Genomic DNA, 16,727 nt, shown 5'->3' with positions numbered 1-16,727 from the left:
CTCCCTTAGGGCTGACCTTGCACCAATCAGATACTGCCTCACACCAAACCCTCTCGAATAATGAGGCACTGCTTCAGTACAGACCCTCTGACAAAGACGCACTGCCTCAGAACTGACTCTCCAGCTATGGCGACCGGCCACAAAACGGACCTGCTGACAATGAGGCACTTCCTACCATCTCCAATCATGTGGCATATCTCTAATCCTGTGGCCCTCTCTCAGTTCTGTCGCCATTGCATTGAGGCATTCCCTCTTCGTTGATCCTCTGAACTCCCTCAAGACTGACCATCCACCGTTGATGCACTACCTCAGATCTGGCCCACCGACAGTCCTACAATCTGTCACCATTCCATGTAGCATTCCAGCAATTCTGACCCCATTTCAATGAGACGCTGTTTCAGATGGTCACTCTGAAAACGAAGCGCATTCTCAGGACTAAATCTCTGAAACGAAAGCACTTCCTCAGTACTAACTCTCTGGCAGGCAAGTATTGGAAGTTAGGTTAGGGCTGAGGTAGACTTGGAGCTTAGGCGAGGGTTGGGGTTGAGGCTAAGCGTTAATTGGGGCTGTGTGTTACGGTTCATTTTAGGGCTGAGGCCATAGCTAGTGGTAGGGCTGAGGCTCACTTTAGGGCTGAGACTGGATGTTCGGTCTGAGGATCAGCATTAGGGCTGAGGGTAGGGAGGGTTTACGCTGAGGATATGGTTAGGGTTAGGGTTAGGGTTAATGCTGAGGTGAGGGTTAGCCTAAGGCGAGCGTTTGTATGGGTTTAGGGCTGAGGCTGGGTTTAGAGTCAGGGTTCGGGCAAAGAGACGCTGCCTCAGAACTGACCTGCTGACAATTAGCCAGTACCTTAGGTACTGATAAGCTAATAAAAAGGCCGCTCTCAGCACTGACACTGCAGCAATGAAGTCTTGCCTCACAACTAACTCACAAAGGGCTCATAATTGAGCAAGTGCCGAATGATGAAAGGGTGCGGACTGAGGTGTTGCACAACTGCCAGAGGGTCAGAACTGAGGGATTGCATCATTATCAGATGGTCAATACTGCAGCAGTGGCCCACTGTAATAGGGTCAGAAAGGTCATACTGAGGTCTTGCAAGATAGGGTCAGAACTGTTGGAGTGATTCATTATCAGAGGGTGGGCACTGAGGCATTGAAGCATTGACAGAGGGTCAACACACTGTCTGTATTGAACATGTGGCAATAATGTTCTGACTCCATAACATCAAGGCACTGGCTCAAAACTGACCCTTAATACTGACCCGTGCACAGTGCTGCATTGCCTCAGTCGTGATGCTGCATTCGTGTGGTACTAGCAGTTCCAACCCCATGAATAGGATGGGCTGAAGGGTAACATTTCTTGATATTTGAGAAATGGTTGACTTTGAATGAGTCCTGTCAGCATTCCTGTTTTACAGTTAATTTTATTTCTGTAACTGGTTTTTTTCTTTGCCAAGTTGTTTGTTACACCGGAGCAGAGGGAGCATTTTGTTCCTCGGCACTGGACGTCATCTCGGAACGAGACCGCGAACGGTGCCAGGAACAACCTCAGCCTCCAGGCCAGCCGTTGATCGAGGGGTCCCTCACGGCCACAAGAACATGAGGCTTATTCTTTTTTACTCTCTACTTGTTATTCTTTTTAATTACTCTTTCTCCATCTTTTATTTCCTCAATAAATGTTCATCTTTCAGAAAATTGGCAAGCATTCCTTGAACTGCACTTGATAGAATCACAAAAGAACCACTTCGATGCACGCTGTCATCAAAAACACACCATTATTATGAGGCACTGCCTCAGCATTGATCCTCTGATAATACCGCACTCCCACAGATTTGACCCTTTGACAACGAAGCAAGGCCTCAGTATTGAAGCTCTGACAATGCTTCAATCCCTTAGTTCTGACCATCTGACAAGGAGGCACCTTTATTTCTGACCCTCTCACAGTCGCAATATCTCAGGACTGACCTTCTATTTGTATGGCATTGCCTCACCTAAGAACGAGGTGCTGCCTCAGTCTTGACCTTCTGACAATAATGCACTCCCACAGTTCGGACCCTCTCATATTGCTGCATTTCCTCAAAACTGACACTAAAAATGTGTGGCAGATCTTTAGTGCTGATCCTTTTACAAGGAAGCATTGTCTCAGTATTGACCATCTGACAATGATGAACTCTCACAGGGGTCAGGACTGAACCCCTGTCAATGAGGCACTTCTTCAGTGCCCGCACTCATTATTCGCCTTCTGACAAAGCTTCAATACCTCAGAACTGACCCTCTCACAGGGCCGATCTTCTGTCAAATCTAGAGAATTAATACAGAGGAGGTGTCTCTTATTAGAGGGTCTGCCTGAACTCTTGGTTGAAGTGTTCAATAAATTGCTACAACCTGAAAGAAGTCATTCTTCCCTGAATTAATCGGCAACCAATTTGAAAATGTGGCCTCTGGTTGTAAAATCTTTCACAAATGGGAGTAATCTCTACGGATATGCACTATCAAGCCTCTTAAGAATCTTAAATGTCGAAAAAATAGCTTTTTTTTCAATCTTATAAACTCCAATGAATGTAGCCCAACTTTCTTAAGCAGAGCAATCCCCTCCGCCATTTCCGAAATCAACCCAGTCAACATGAGGTGTTCGGCCTCCGCAGCACTCGCTCTGTGGCCGTACATGACTTCTAAGTTACCATCCTGCTGCTACGACTCTACTTCTATTTACGATGCAGTCCTCCGTCCATCCGAACATACTACCCTTGAACACACGGGCTCTTTTCTTTTGAGACACCTTATGAGCTGTACCTTATCAAATGCTTTGTTGAAATCTCAATGTACTGCATCAACTGGTGGTCCTTCGTCAGTAATGTTTGTTTCCTTCTCAAAGCACTGTAGCAAGTTTGTCAAGTATTATTTCCCCTTTATGAAAGGATGTTAACTCTGTAGGATGTTATAGCACACTCAGTACCCTGTTATTTCATCTTTCATTGCCGGCATGAACATCTACCCAGGTTGACCTAAATTGGCAATACTTGCTTCCTATTTTGTAATAATGGTGTTATGTTCACAATCTCTCAATCCTCTGAGAATTTTCCACAATCTAAGGATTCTTGGAAGATTATCATCAGTGCCTCCATTGTATCTGTAGCTGCGTTGTTCGACATGACAGGATACAACTCATCATACCCCTTGGATATTTTCTCTACTGATTGGAGTCATGTTTGGAATTCTGTGCAGTGACATTCATTTTTCACAGTTTGCTAAATACTACCAGGAACAGAAATTGTGATCCAGCTGCAACTAAACTAAAGCTTTCAGCACAGAAGGAAGTGTTTCAATTCAATATGAACCTCTTAACTCCTGAAAAGGGCAACACGATTTGCCTCAGTCCAGAAATGTTCTTTCTCCAACATCCTGAGATGCATTATCCGTATTTCTTCAAATTTACCACAGAATCTGTTTCACTCACCCTTTCAGCAATACGCATGACAACAAATCGGCATTCTTAGTCCCCCGATAGCCTCCGTTGCACATGTGCATTGTTAGATGATTATTTATTTGTGTGCCTGCTTTTTTGCTCGAATGGAGAAAGGTAAATTTCTGTTCTTTTGTCATCAGAACTATTGCCTCCTCACTCTCATCTTCCTTGTTTTATCCTGTGCTGGAATATTTAATTTGTTGACTTATCTGAAATATGTTGTTGAATGGATCGGGTTTTGTAACATTGTGTTCCCCACAGACCATCTACCCATCCTGTTGCTTGTTCTAACAGTTATTATCTCGCAGAGTGGAAAATGCAGTTTGAAAGCAATGGAACATTATCGATGAAGAAGTTGATGCATAAATTGCTGCGATCTTCTAAACTACAAACTCACCTTCAATTCTTTCTCGGTCAGAGCATTATGCCGGCGCAAATGAATCGTGTTCTCAATGGGACTTCCAAAACCATGGAATTGAATTTGCATGTTGATTTCTTCTTCCCTCTTCAGAAATGCAAAGTAGTATCGTGATGAAGCTTCCAAGGCGATGATTGTGTCCTTCAATGAACGGAAAAGTGACTTTTAGATTCATGGAAATATTTCACTACTTCTATAGACATGAAAGGCAAACATTCTCCCTGCATATGACCCAGTCTCATTTTATCGTATCTTTCTGATTTTACACGCCATGGGATAATCATTGCAGTGTAACAGAAATGTTGATCATGGAAATTTATCACTGTTTTCATAAATAATGACAAATTTTCAACATCTTGCAATTGTATGAAGGCTCAGTCTCATCACACCTCGCCTGCTGCACAAAGACATTCTTACACTGCTTTGAGTGTCTCATGTCTCAAAAGTATGGGCTAATAAGGGACAGCCAGCATGGCATTATGCGGGGCGGGTTACCAAGTCAGTTGAAGTTTTCACGGAGGTGACAAGGGTGATCAATTCGGGTAGAACAGTTGATAACATATGCATGGATTTTACAAACGTTTTCAACAAGGTTCCTCATGGTATGCTCATCCAGAAGATTAGGATCCATGAGATCCATGGTGACTTGGCCTGCCCATATAAGGCAGACGGTAGCGGTGGAAGGCTAACAAAGATAACACAGTGTAGGGCCGGAGGAACACAGCAGGCCAGGCAGCATCAACAATGTCAGCTTTCCTGTTCCTCTGATGCTGCCTGACCTGCTGCGTTCCTCCAGCTCCACACTTGGTTAACTCTGATTCCAGCATCTACAGTTCTTGCCGTCTCAGTGGTGGAAAGCTGTTTTTCTGGCTGCAGCTCAGTGACGAGTGGTGTTCCGCATCTATGTGACTTCTGCTGTTTGTAATATATGTAAATGACTTGGTGGCAAATGTAGACGCGGGATTAGTAAGTTTGCAGATGATATAAGGACCAATGGACTTGTGGGCAGCATGGAAGGTTGTCAAAGGACACAGCAAGATACAGACCAATTGCAAACTCGAGCGGAGAAATGGCCGATGGAATTTAATCTGGGCAGGCATGAGGTGTTGCATTTTAGGAGACCAAGTGTTAAGGAAAGGGATACACAGTTAATGGCAGGACCCCAAACAGCAGTGAAGTCCAGAGGGATCTTGGGATCCTAGACCATAACTCCCTGACAGTAGCCACACAAGTAGATAGGGTGGTCAAGAAGGCATATCGCATGCTTGCCTTTATGCTGAGGGAAACTCAGTGCAAGAGTCAGGATGTCACATTGCAGCTTTACAAGACTTTGTTGAGACCACACAGAGTATGGCATTCAATTCTGGCCGCCACATTACACTAAGGATGTGCAGGCTTTGGACAGGGTGCAGAAGAGATTTACCAGCATGCTGACTGGAATAGAGGGTATGAACGAGGAGGAGGAGCTGGAAAAACTCTTCGTTTTCTCTGGGGCAGGAGAAGCTGAGGGCAGGCTTGATAGAAGTCTATAAAATTAGGAGATACATAAATACAGCTAACGGTCAGAAAATTTCTCCCCCGGAGTTGAAGTGTCCACTATTAGGGGGCATGCATTTCAGCTGAGGGGGGGGGGGGTTCAAAAGAGATGTGAGGGGCAAATATTTCACACTGAGCAGGTTAAAAGTGTGGAATACATTGCCCGGGGTGGTAGTGGATGCAGATGAAAGCATTTAAAAGGGTCTTTTAGTTTAGTGCACGAATATGCAAGGAATGGAGGACTATGGATCAAGGACAGGCAGAAGGGATTATTTCATTTGTTGTCATGTTTGGCCCAACACGGTGGGCCAAAGGGCACATTCCTGTTGCTGCAGTGTTCCAAGTTTTATGCTCACTTGTATCAAGTTACAAAAAGGAGGATTGGGAAGAATTTTTGAGAAGCGTTTGAGAACATTATTTCATGTAAGGACAAATGGGATAAGGATTAGGTGACACAGCACAAACAGATTTTGGAGCCCATGATGAATCATAGGGACCTCACAAGCACAAATGATCAGAGGGATCTCAGGATCTTGATGTGTATGCCTGTTGATCCCCCAATGTAATGGACGAGGTCGTTCAAGTGGTTTGGAAGGCACATTGGATACTTGTCTTTATTAGACTTAAAATTAAGTGACAGAGTTTCAGAATAGGCAGGGTATGTACAAAATGTTGGTTAGACCCAACAGTGAAGTCAACGATGAGAAAATACAGTGAGACTTGGACAACGATCAGGCTTGGCCTGATAAAGGATAAGTTACATTTGCACCATACAAGTGCGAAGCAGCAATCAGCTCCAACAAGAGAGAATATAACCATATCCAAAAAATTCCATGTCCTTACACTCACATCATCCTTACATTTATTTTTTTTTTAAATGTGCAAGTGCTATGCAAGCCATGCAAGGCTACGGGCCAGGTGTTGGAAATCAGGTTAGAACAATTCAGTGCTTGTCCTTGACTGTCACAGAATCCGTGAGCTTAAGAATGTATTTCTCCTGTATTGTAGACTACTGAGGTGCTTGGCTATCCACTAAACCAAGGTTAACACTGATCGAAAAATAACCTGGGTCAGTTATATAACCAGCAGTAGCCAGGTCCATGGTACAAACCACCCTGCTGGGGGACAGGGTCAGGCAAATCCAAGTGAGCGAGCGTGGTTGGAGACTCATGCATTGGGGGCATAGATTCTGTCGCCACATTTGAGACACCAGGGCTGTGTGTTGCTTCCCTGGTGCCAAGGTCAAGGACATCTCTGAGTGGTTGCAACAAATTCTTAAGGTGGAGGGTGAGCAGCCAAAGGCCACCGTGCACGTTGGTACCAATGACATAGGCAGAAAGAGGGAAGACATCCTGCGGACTATGGACAAGGAGTTAGCAAAGAGGCTGAAAGGCAGGACCCAGAGGGTAATAATTTATGGGTTGCCACGAGTGCCACATGTTCGAGAGTTAAGTCAGAGAAAGATAGGTGAGATGAATGCATGGTTAAGGAGCTGGCACAGGGGGCAGGGTTTCCGGCTCATGGAAAATTGGGACCGTTTCTGAGCAAGGGGTGACCTGTGCAAGAGGGATGGGAGGCCAGACGCTGTGAGCGGGACAGGACAGAGGGGACAAGTCGTTGTGAGCGGGTTACGACGGAGGGGACGAGTGCCTGTGAGCGGGTTACGACGGAGGGGACGAGTGCCTGTGAGCAGATCAGGAAGGAGGGGCAAGTCGCTGTCAGCGGGACTGGGCTGCGGGGGGCCAGCCGCAGTGAGCATGACAGGACTGGAGGGGGCAAGTCGCTGTGAGCGGGTCAGGGCTGCGGGGGCCAAGTCGCTGTGAGCGCGACAGGACTGCAGGGGGCAAATCGCGGTGAGCGGGACAGGGCTGTGAGGGCCAGACCCCGTGAGCGGGTCAGGACTGAGGGGGCAAGTCCCCGTGAGCAGGACAGGGCTGCGGGGGCCAGTCCCTGTCAGCGGGACAGGGCTGCTGGGGCAAATCGCTGTCAGCGGGACCGGGCTGCGGGGGCAAATCGCTGTCAGCGGGACCGGGCTGCGGGGGCCAGTCCCTGTGAGCCGGTCAGGACTGAGGGGGCAAGTCGCTGTGAGCGGGTCAGGGCTGCGGGGGCAAATCGCTGTCAGCGGGAGACGGCTGCGGGGGCAAGTCGTTGTCAGCGGGACAGGGCTGCGGGGGCAAGTTGCTGTGAGCGGGTCATGGATGCGGGGGCAAATCGCTGTGAGCGGGACAGGGGTGCGGGGCCCAGTCCCTGTGAGTGGGACAGGACCGAAGGGGCAAGTCGCTGTCAGCAGGACAGGGCGGCAGGGGCCAGTCGCTGAGAGCGGATCAGGACTGAGGGGGCAAGTCGCTGTCAGCGGGACAGGGCTGAGGGGGCAAGTCGCTGTGAGCGGGTCAGGGCTGCAGGGGCCAGGCCCTGTGAGTGGGACAGCACTGCAGTGGGCAAATCGCTGTGAGCGGGTCAGGGCTGCGGGGGCAAGTCCCTGTGAGCGGGTCAGGACTGAGGGGGCAAATCGCTGTCAGCGGGACAGGGCTGCGGGGCCGGTACCTGTGAGCCGGTCAGGACTGAGGGGGCAAATCGCTCTCAGCGGGACAGGGCTGCAGGGGCAAATCGCTGTCAGCGGGAGAGGGCTGCAGGGGCAAGTCGCTGTCAGCGGGTCAGAGCTGTGGGGGCAAGTCCTTGGGAGCGGGTCAGAGCTGTGGGGGCAAGTCCCTGGGAGCGGGTCAGGGTTGCTGGGGACAGTCCCTGTCAGCGGGTCAGGGGGTCAGGGTGCGGGGGCAAGACCCTGTGAGCGGTTCAGGGCTGCGGTGGCAAATAGCTGTCAGCGGGTCAGGGCTGCGGGGGACAGTCCCCGAGAGCGGGTCAGGGGTGCGGGGGAGCCAGTCCCTGTGAGCGGGTCAGGGCTGGGGGGACCAGTCCCTGTGAGCGGGTCAGGGCTGGGGGGACCAGTCCCTGTGAGCGGGTCAGGGCTGCAGGGGCAACTGGCTCTGAGTACGTCAGGAGAGAGGGCGCAAGTCGCCGTGAGCGAGTCAGGACGGAAAGGGCAAGTCGCCGTGGACGGGTGAGGACTGCAGGGGCAAGAGGCTGTGAGGGGGTCAGGACTGCAGTGGCAAGAGGCTGGGGACGGGTGATGACAGAGAAGGCAAGTCGCTGTCAGTTGCTAAGTACTGCAGGGGCAAGTGGCTGTGTGCGGGTGAGGACGGAGGGGGCAAGTGGCTGTGCGCGGGTGAGGACGGAGGGGGCAAGTGGCTGTGAGGAGGAGGGGGTGGCAGAGGGTGGGGGGAGTAGGAGGTGGAGCAGGAGGGTGGGGGAAACAATGAGTAGGAGGAAGGGTATGGTCCAAGGAGGGGGGGTTGGGGGGGGAAGGAGAAGGGTGGGGCGGGAAGAAGGAGGAGGAGGAGGGTGGGTGGAGTGGAGAAGGAGGAGGAGGAGGGTGGGGGGAGGAGGCGGAGGAGGAGGAGGGTGGGTGGAGTGGAGGAGGATGATGTGGGGAGTGGAGGAGGAGGAGGAGGAGGAGGGTGGGTGGAGTGGAGAAGGAGGAGGAGGAGGGTGGGGGGAGGAGGCGGAGGAGGAGGAGGGTGGGTGGAGTGGAGGAGGAGGAGGAGGGTGGGTGGAGTGGAGGAGGAGGAGGAGGAGGAGGATGGGGGGAGTGGAGGAAGAGGAAGTGGAGGAAGAGGAAGTGGAGGAAGAGGAGGAGGAGGATGAGGAGGAGGGTGGTCGCCGGGGAGGAGGAGGCGGGGGGGAGAGATAATGGGAAATGCAGATGCTGGAGAATCCAGTTTAACAAAGTGTGGAGCTGGATGAACACAACAGGCCAAGCAGCATCTCAGGAGCACAAAAGCTGACGTTTCGGGCCCAGACCCTCTATCACAGACGGGGATGGGGAGAGGGAACTGGAATAAATAGGGAGAGAGGGAGAGGCGGACCGAAGATGGAGAGAAAACAAGCTTCAAAATCTCCCCTTCCCCCACTGCATCCCAAAACCAGCTCAGCTCGTCCCCTCCCCCCACTGCATCCCAAAACCAGCTCAGCTCGTCCCCTCCCCCAACTGCATCCCAAAGCCAGCTCAGCTCGTCCCCTCCCCCAACTGCATCCCAACCCTGTTCTTCCTCTCACCCATCCCTCTGTCCCACCTCAAGCCACACCTCCATTTCCTACCTCTACCTCATCCTGCCTCCTTGACCTATCCATCTTCCCTGGACTGACCTATCCTCACCCGACCTCACCTATACTCTCCTCAATACCTATCTTGTTTTCTCTCCTTCTTGGGTCCGCCTCTCCCTCTCTCCCTATTTATTCCAGTTCCCTCTCCCCATCCCTGTCTCTGAAGAAGGGTCTCGGCCCGAAACGTCAGCTTTTTGCTCTTGAGATGCTGCTTGGCCTGCTGTGTTCATCCAGCTCAACACTTTGTTCACGTGGATTCTCCAGCATCTGCAGTTCCCTGATCTCTCCTCCTCCTCCTCCTCAACTCCTCCATTGCCCCCCAGCCCACTCCTCCTCCTTCCACCCCACCCTCCTCCTGCTCCGTGATAACAAAGGAGGAGCAAGAGGAGGGTTGGGGGGAATGAGGAGGGGGGTAGGGGGTGGAAGAAGGAGGGTGGTAGGGGGTGGAAGGAGGAGGGTGGTAGGGGGGAAGGAGAGGGGTTGGGGGGGAATGGAGGAGGAGGAGGGTTGGGGGAAAGAGGAGGAGGAGGGTGGGGGTTGGAAGGAGGAGGATGGTAGGGGTGGAAGGAGGAGGAGGGGAGGGGTGGAAGGAGGAGGAGGGGAGGGGTGGAAGGAGGAGGATATGGGGTGGAAGGAGGAGGAGGATATGGGGTGGAAGGAGGAGGAGGATAGGGGTGGAAGGAGGAGGAGGATAGGGGGTGGAAGGAGGAGGGGAGTAGGGGGTGGAAGGAGGAGGGGAGTAGGGGGTGGAAGGAGGAGGGGGGTCGGGGAAAGGGGGGTTGGGGTGGAAAGGAGGAGCGTTGGGGGGAGAAAGGAGGGGGGTTGGTGGGGAAAGGAAGAGGAGGGTGGGGGGAAAGGAGGAGGAGGGTAGGGGGTGGAAGGAGGAGGAGGGTGGGGGGGGGAGGAAGAGGAGGGTGGTGAGGGGGGCGGTGGAAGGTGGGGCAAAGGAGGTTGTGGAGGAGGGTGGTGGGGAAAGGAAGAGGAGGTTGGGGGGTGGCAGGAAGAGGAGTGTGGGGGGGGGGGAAGGAGGGGGGTCAGGGGTGGAAGGAGGAGTGTGTTGGGGGGGGAAGGAAGAGGAGTGTGGGGGGGGGGCGGATGGAGGAAGAGGGTCGGGGGGGAGAAGGAGGAGGGTGGGTGGGGAGGAGGAGGAGGAGGAGGGCGGGGTGTTTGAGAGCAGGTCAGGGCTGCAGGGGGCAGGTCCCCGTGAGCGGGTCGGGGCTGCGGGGGACGGTCCCCGTGAGCGGGACGGGGCTGCGGGGGACGGTCCCGTGAGCGGGACGGGGCTGCGGGGACGGTCCCGTGAGCGGGACGGGGCTGCGGGGGACGGTCCCCGTGAGCGGGACGGGGCAGCGGGGGACGGTCCCCGTGAGCGGGACGGGGCAGCGGGGGACGGTCCCCGTGAGGAGGGTGGGGGGAAAGGAGGAGGAGGGTGGGGGGGGAGGAAGAGGAGGATGGTGAGGGGGAGGAAGAGGAGGATGGTGAGGGGGAAGGTGGAGGGTGGGGGCAAGGAGGTTGTGGAGGAGGGTGGTGAGGTAAGGAAGAGGAGGTTGGGGGGTGGAAGGAGGAGGAGGGTGGGGGGGTGGAAGGAGGACGAGGGTGGGGGGGGTGGAAGGAGGAGGAGGGTGGGGGGGAAATGAGGAGGAGGGTAGGGGGAAGGAGGAGGAGGGTGGGGGAAGGAGGAGGAGGGTGGGGGGAAGGAGGAGGAGGGTGGGGGGGAGGAGGTGGGGGGCAGGAGGAGGAGGGTGGGGGGAAGGGGGGTTGTGGGGTAAAGGAGGAGGGTTGGGGGAGAAAGGAGGGGGGGGTGGGGGGAGAAAGGGGGGGTTGGGGGGGAGAAAGGGGGGGTGGTGGGAAAGGAAGAGGAGGGTGGGGGGAAGGAGGAGGAGGGTGGGGGGAAAGGAGGAGGAGGGTGGGGGGAAAGGAGGAGGAGGGTGGGGGGGGAGGAAGAGGAGGATGGTGAGGGGGAGGTGGAGGGTGGGGCAAAGGAGGTTGTGGAGGAGGGTGGTGGGGAAAGGAAGAGGAGGTGGGGGGGTGGAAGGAGGAGGGTGGTGAGGGGGGTGGAAGGAGGAGGGTGTTGGGGGGGGAAGGAAGAGCAGTGTGGGGGGGGATGGAGGAAGAGGATCGGGGGGGAGAAGGAGGAGGGTGGGGGGGGATGGAGGAAGAGGATCGGGGGGGAGAGGGTGGGCGGGGAGAGGCGAAGGGTGGGCGGGGAGAGGGAGAAGGGTGGGCGGGGAGAGGGAGGAGAAAGGGTGGTTGAGAGTGGGTCAGGACTTTCGGGGCCAATCATGGTGAGGTCAGGACCGAGGGGCAAGTCGCTGTGAGCGGGTCAGGTTCGAGGGGGCCGGTCCCCGCCGGGCGGGACGGGGCCGCGGGGGCCGGCCCCGCCGGGCGGGACGGGGCCGCGGGGGACGCTCCCGCCGAGCGGGACGGGGCCGCGGGGGCCGGTCCCCGCCGAGCGGGACGGGGCCGCGGGGGCCGGTCCCCGCCGAGCGGGACGGGGCCGCGGGGGCCGGTCCCCGCCGAGCGGGACGGGGCCGCGGGAGCCAGTCCCACCGAGCGGGACGGGGCTGCGGTGGCAATTAGCTGTCAGGGGGTCGGGGCAGCGGGGGCTGGTCCCACCGAGCGGGTCGGGGCTGCGGGGGCCGGTCCCAACGAGCGGGACGGGGCTGCGGTGGCAATTAGCCGTCAGGGGGTCGGGGCTGCGGGGGCCGGTCAACCCAAGCGGGTCGGGGCTCAGGGGGCCGGTCCCCGCCGAGCGGGACGGGGCTGCGGTGGCAATTAGCTGTCAGGGGGTCGGGGGCTGCGGGGGCCGGTCCCCGCCGGGCGGGACGGGGGCTGCGGGGGCCGGTCCCCGCCGGGCGGGACGGGGCTGCGGGGGCCGGTCCCCGCCGGGCGGGACGGGGCTGCGGGGGGCCCGGTCCCCGCCGGGAGGGACGGGGCTGCGGGGGCCGGGTCCCCGCCGGGCGGGGACGGGGCTGCGGGGGCCGGTCCCCGCCGGGCGGGACGGGGCTGCGGGGGCCGGTCCCCGCCGGGCGGGACGGGGCTGCGGGGGGCCGGTCCCCGCCGGGCGGGACGGGGCTGCGGGGGGCCGGTCCCCGCCGGGCGGGACGGGGCTGCGGGGGCCGGTCCCCGCAGGGCGGGACGGGCTGCGGGGGCCGGGCGGGACGGGGCTGCGGGGGCCGGACCCCGCCGGGCGGGACGGGGCTGCGGGGGCCGGACCCCGCCGGGCGGGACGGGGCTGCGGGGGCCGGACCCCGCCGGGCGGGACGGGGGCTGCGGGGGCCGGAACCCCGCCGGGCGGGACGGGGCTGCGGGGGCCGGTCCCCCGCCCGGCGGGACGGGGCTGCGCGGGACGCTCACGCCGGGCGGGACGGGGCTGCGGGGGACGCTCACGCCGGGCGGGACGGGGCTGCCGGGGGACGCTCACCGCCGGGCGGGACGGGGCTGCGGGGGACTCTCACGCCGGGCGGGACGGGGCTGCGGGGGACGCTCACGCCGGGCGGGACGGGGCTGCGGGGGCCGTCCCCGCCGGGCGGGACGGGGCTGCGGGGGCCGGTCCCCGCCGGGCGGGACGGGGCTGCGGGGGCCGGTCCCCCGCCGGGCGGGACGGGGCTGCGGGGGCCGGTCCCCGCCGGGCGGGACGGGGCTGCGGGGGGCCGGTCCCCGCCGGGCGGGACGGGGCTGCGGGGGCCGGACCCCGCCGGGCGGGACGGGGCTGCGGGGGCCGGACCCCCGCCGGGCGGGACGGGCTGCGGGGGCCGGACCCCGCCGGGCGGGACGGGGCTTGCGGGGGCCGGACACCGCCGGGCTGGGACGGGGCTGCGGGGGGCCGGACCCCGCCGGGCGGGACGGGGCTGCGGGGGCCGGACCCCGCCGGGCGGGACGGGGGATGCGGGGGCCGGACCCCGCCGGGCGGGACGGGGCTGCGGGGGCCGGTCCCCGCCCGGCGGGACGGGGCTGCGGGGGACGCTCACGCCGGGCGGGACGGGCTGCGGGGGACTCTCACGCCGGGCGGGACGGGGCTGCGGGGGACGCTCACGCCGGGCGGGACGGGGCTGCGGGGGACGCTCACAGCGGGCGGGACGGGGCTGCGGGGGACGCTCACGCCGGGCGGGACGGGGCTGCGGGGGACGCTCACGCCGGGCGGGACGGGGCTGCGGGGGACGCTCCCGCCGAGCGGGACGGGGCTGCGGTGGCAATTAGCTGTCAGGGGGTCGGGGCTGCGGGGGCCGGTCCCACCGAGCGTGACGGGGCTGCGGGGGAAGGTCCTGCCCGGCGGGACGGGGCTGCGGGGGCCGGTCCCGGCCGGCAGGACGGCGCTGCGGGGGCCGGTCCCACCGGGCGGGACGGGGCTGCGGTGGCAATTAGCCGTCAGGGGGTCGGGGCAGCGGGGGCCGGTCCCACCGAGCGGGTCGGGGCTGCGGGGGCCGGTCCCACCGAGCGGGACGGGGCTGCGGGTGGCAATTAGCCGTCAGGGGGTCGGGGCTGCGGGGGCCGGTCAACCCGACCGGGTCGGCGCTGCGGTGGCAATTAGCCGTCAGGGGGTCGGGGCTGCGGGGGGCCGGTCAACCCAAGCGGGTCGGGCTGCGGGGGCCGGTCCCCGCCGGGCGGGAACGGGGCTGCGGGGGGCCGGTCCCCGCCGGGCGGGACGGGGCTGCGGGGGCCGGTCCCCGCCGGGCGGGACGGGGCTGCGGGGGCCGGTCCCCGCCGGGCGGGACGGGGCTGCGGTGGCCGGTCCCGCCGGGCGGGACGGGCTGCGGGGGCGGTCCCCGCCGGGCGGGACGGGGCTGGGGGCGGTCCCCGCCGGGCGGGGCTGCGGGGGACGCTCACGCCGGGCGGGACGGGGGCCTGCGGGGGACGCTCACGCCGGGCGGGACGGGCTCGGGGGACGCTCACCCGCGACGCTGCGGGGGACGCTCACGCCGGGCGGGACGGGGCTGCGGGGGGCCGGTCCCCGCCGGGCGGGACGGGGCTGCGGGGGACGGTCCCCGCCGGGCGGGACGGGGCTGCGGTGGCAATTAGCCGTCAGGGGGTCGGGGCTGGGGGGGCCGGTCAACCCGACCGGGTCGGCGCTGCGGTGGCAATTAGCCGTCAGGGGGTCGGGGCTGCGGGGGCCGGTCAACCCAAGCGGGTCGGGGCTGCGGGGGCCGGTCCCCGCCGGGCGGGACGGGGCTGCGGCGGGCCGGGTCCCCCGCCGGGCGGGACGGGGCTGCGGGGGCCGGTCCCCGCCCGGCGGGACGGGGCTGGCGGGGGGCCGGTCCCCGCCCGGCGGGACGGGGCTGCGGGGGCCCGGTCCCGCCGGGCGGGGACGGGGGCTGCGGGGGACGCTCACGCCGGGCGGGACGGGGCTGCGGGGGCCGGTCCCCGCCGGGCGGGACGGGGCTTGCGGGGGCCGGTCCCCGCCGGGCGGGACGGGGCTGCGGGGGCCGGTCCCCGCCGGGCGGGACGGGGCTGCGGGGGGCCGGTCCCCGCCGGGCGGGACGGGGGCTGCGGGGGCCGGTCCCCGCCGGGCGGGACGGGGGCTGCGGGGGCCGGTCCCCGCCGGGCGGGACGGGGCTGCGGGGGCCGGTCCCCGCCGGGCGGGACGGGGCTGCGGGGGCCGGTCCCCGCCGGGCGGGACGGGGCTGCGGGGGCCGGTCCCCGCCGGGCGGGACGGGGCTGCGGGGGCCGGTCCCCGCCGGGCGGGACGGGGCTGCGGGGCCGGTCCCCGCCGGGCGGGACGGGGCTGCGGGGGCCGGTCCCCGCCGGGCGGGACGGGGCTGCGGGGGCCGGTCCCCGCCGGGCGGGACGGGGCTGCGGGGGCCGGTCCCCGCCGGGCGGGACGGGGCTGCGGGGGCCGGTCCCCGCCGGGCGGGACGGGGCTGCGGGGGCCGGTCCCCGCCGGGCGGGACGGGGCTGCGGGGGCCGGTCCCCCCCGGGCGGGACGGGGCTGCGGGGGCCGGACCCCGCCGGGCGGGACGGGGCTGCGGGGGCCGGTCCCCGCCGGGCGGGACGGGGCTGCGGTGGCAATTAGCCGTCAGGGGGTCGGGGCAGCGGGGGCCGGTCCCACCGAGCGGGACGGGGCCGCGGGGGCCGGTCGCCGCCGGGCGGGACGGGCCGCGGGGGCCGGTCGCCGCCGGGCGTGGACGGGGCCGCGGTGGCAATTAGCCGTCAGGGGGTCGGGGCAGCGGGGGCCGGTCCCCGCCCGGCTGTACGGGGCCGCGGGGGCCGGGCCCCGCCGGGCGGGACGGGGCCGCGGGGGCCGGCCCCGCCGGGCGGGACGGGGGCCGCGGGGGCCGGGCCCCGCCGGGCGGGACGGGGCCGCGGGGGCCTGGGCCCCGCCGGGCGGGACGGGGGCCGCGGGGGCCGGGCCCCGCCGAGCGGGACGGGGCCCGCGGGAGCCGGTCCCACCGGGCGGGACGGGCTGCGGTGGCAATTAGCCGTCAGGGGGTCGGGGCTGCGGGGGCCGGTCACCCAAGCGGGTCGGGGCTGAGGGGACCGGTCCCCGCCGGAGCGGGACGGGCTGCGGTGGCAATTAGCTGGTCAGGGGGGGGGTCGGGGCTGCGGGGGCCGGTCCCGCCGAGCGGGTCGGGGCTGCGGGGGCCGGTCCCGCCGAGGCCGGGTCGGGGCTGCGGGGGCCGGTCCCGCCGGGCGGGACGGGGCTGCGGGGGCCGGTCCCCGCGGGCGGGACGGGGCTGCGGGGGCCGGTCCCCGCCGGGCGGGACGGGGCTGCGGGGGCCGGTCCCCGCCGGGCGGGACGATGCCTGCGGGGGCCGGTCCCCGCCGGGCGGGACGGGGCTGCGGGGGCCGGTCCCCGCCGGGCGGGACGGGGCTGCGGGGGGCCGGTCCCCGCCGGGCGGGACGGGGCTGCGGGGGCCGGTCCCCGCCGGGCGGGACGGGGCTGCGGGGGCCGGTCCCCGCACGGGCGGGACGGGGCTGCGGGGGCCGGTCCCCGCCGGGCGGGACGGGGCTGCGGGGGGCCGGTCCCCGCCGGGCGGGACGGGGCTGCGGGGGCCGGTCCCCGCCGGGCGGGGACGGGGCTGCGGGGGCCCGGTCCCCGCCGGGCGGGACGGGGCTGCGGGGGCCGGTCCCCGCCGGGCGGGACGGGGCTGCGGGGGCCGGTCCCAGCCGGCGGGACGGGGCTGCGGGGCATGTCCCCGCCGGGCGG

At 63.3% G+C, this 16,727-nt stretch overlaps 1 long non-coding RNA gene across 1 annotated transcript in view; it reads right to left on the bottom strand.

Moving 5' to 3' along the window:
- Positions 1-3,979, bottom strand: part of LOC132208562 (uncharacterized) — a 36,090-nt gene extending 32,111 nt beyond the window's left edge. The window contains exon 1 of the long non-coding RNA XR_009444685.1: positions 3,866-3,979. This is a non-coding gene — a long non-coding RNA (uncharacterized LOC132208562). The remainder of the gene's footprint in view (positions 1-3,865) is intronic.
- Between the last annotated feature and the right edge of the window lie 12,748 nt (positions 3,980-16,727).

Source organism: Stegostoma tigrinum, unplaced genomic scaffold (assembly GCF_030684315.1).
Source record: "Stegostoma tigrinum isolate sSteTig4 unplaced genomic scaffold, sSteTig4.hap1 scaffold_475, whole genome shotgun sequence".
In the NCBI taxonomy this organism is placed as follows: Eukaryota; Metazoa; Chordata; class Chondrichthyes; order Orectolobiformes; family Stegostomatidae; genus Stegostoma; species Stegostoma tigrinum.
This window is presented reverse-complemented; position numbering and strand designations above follow the sequence as displayed.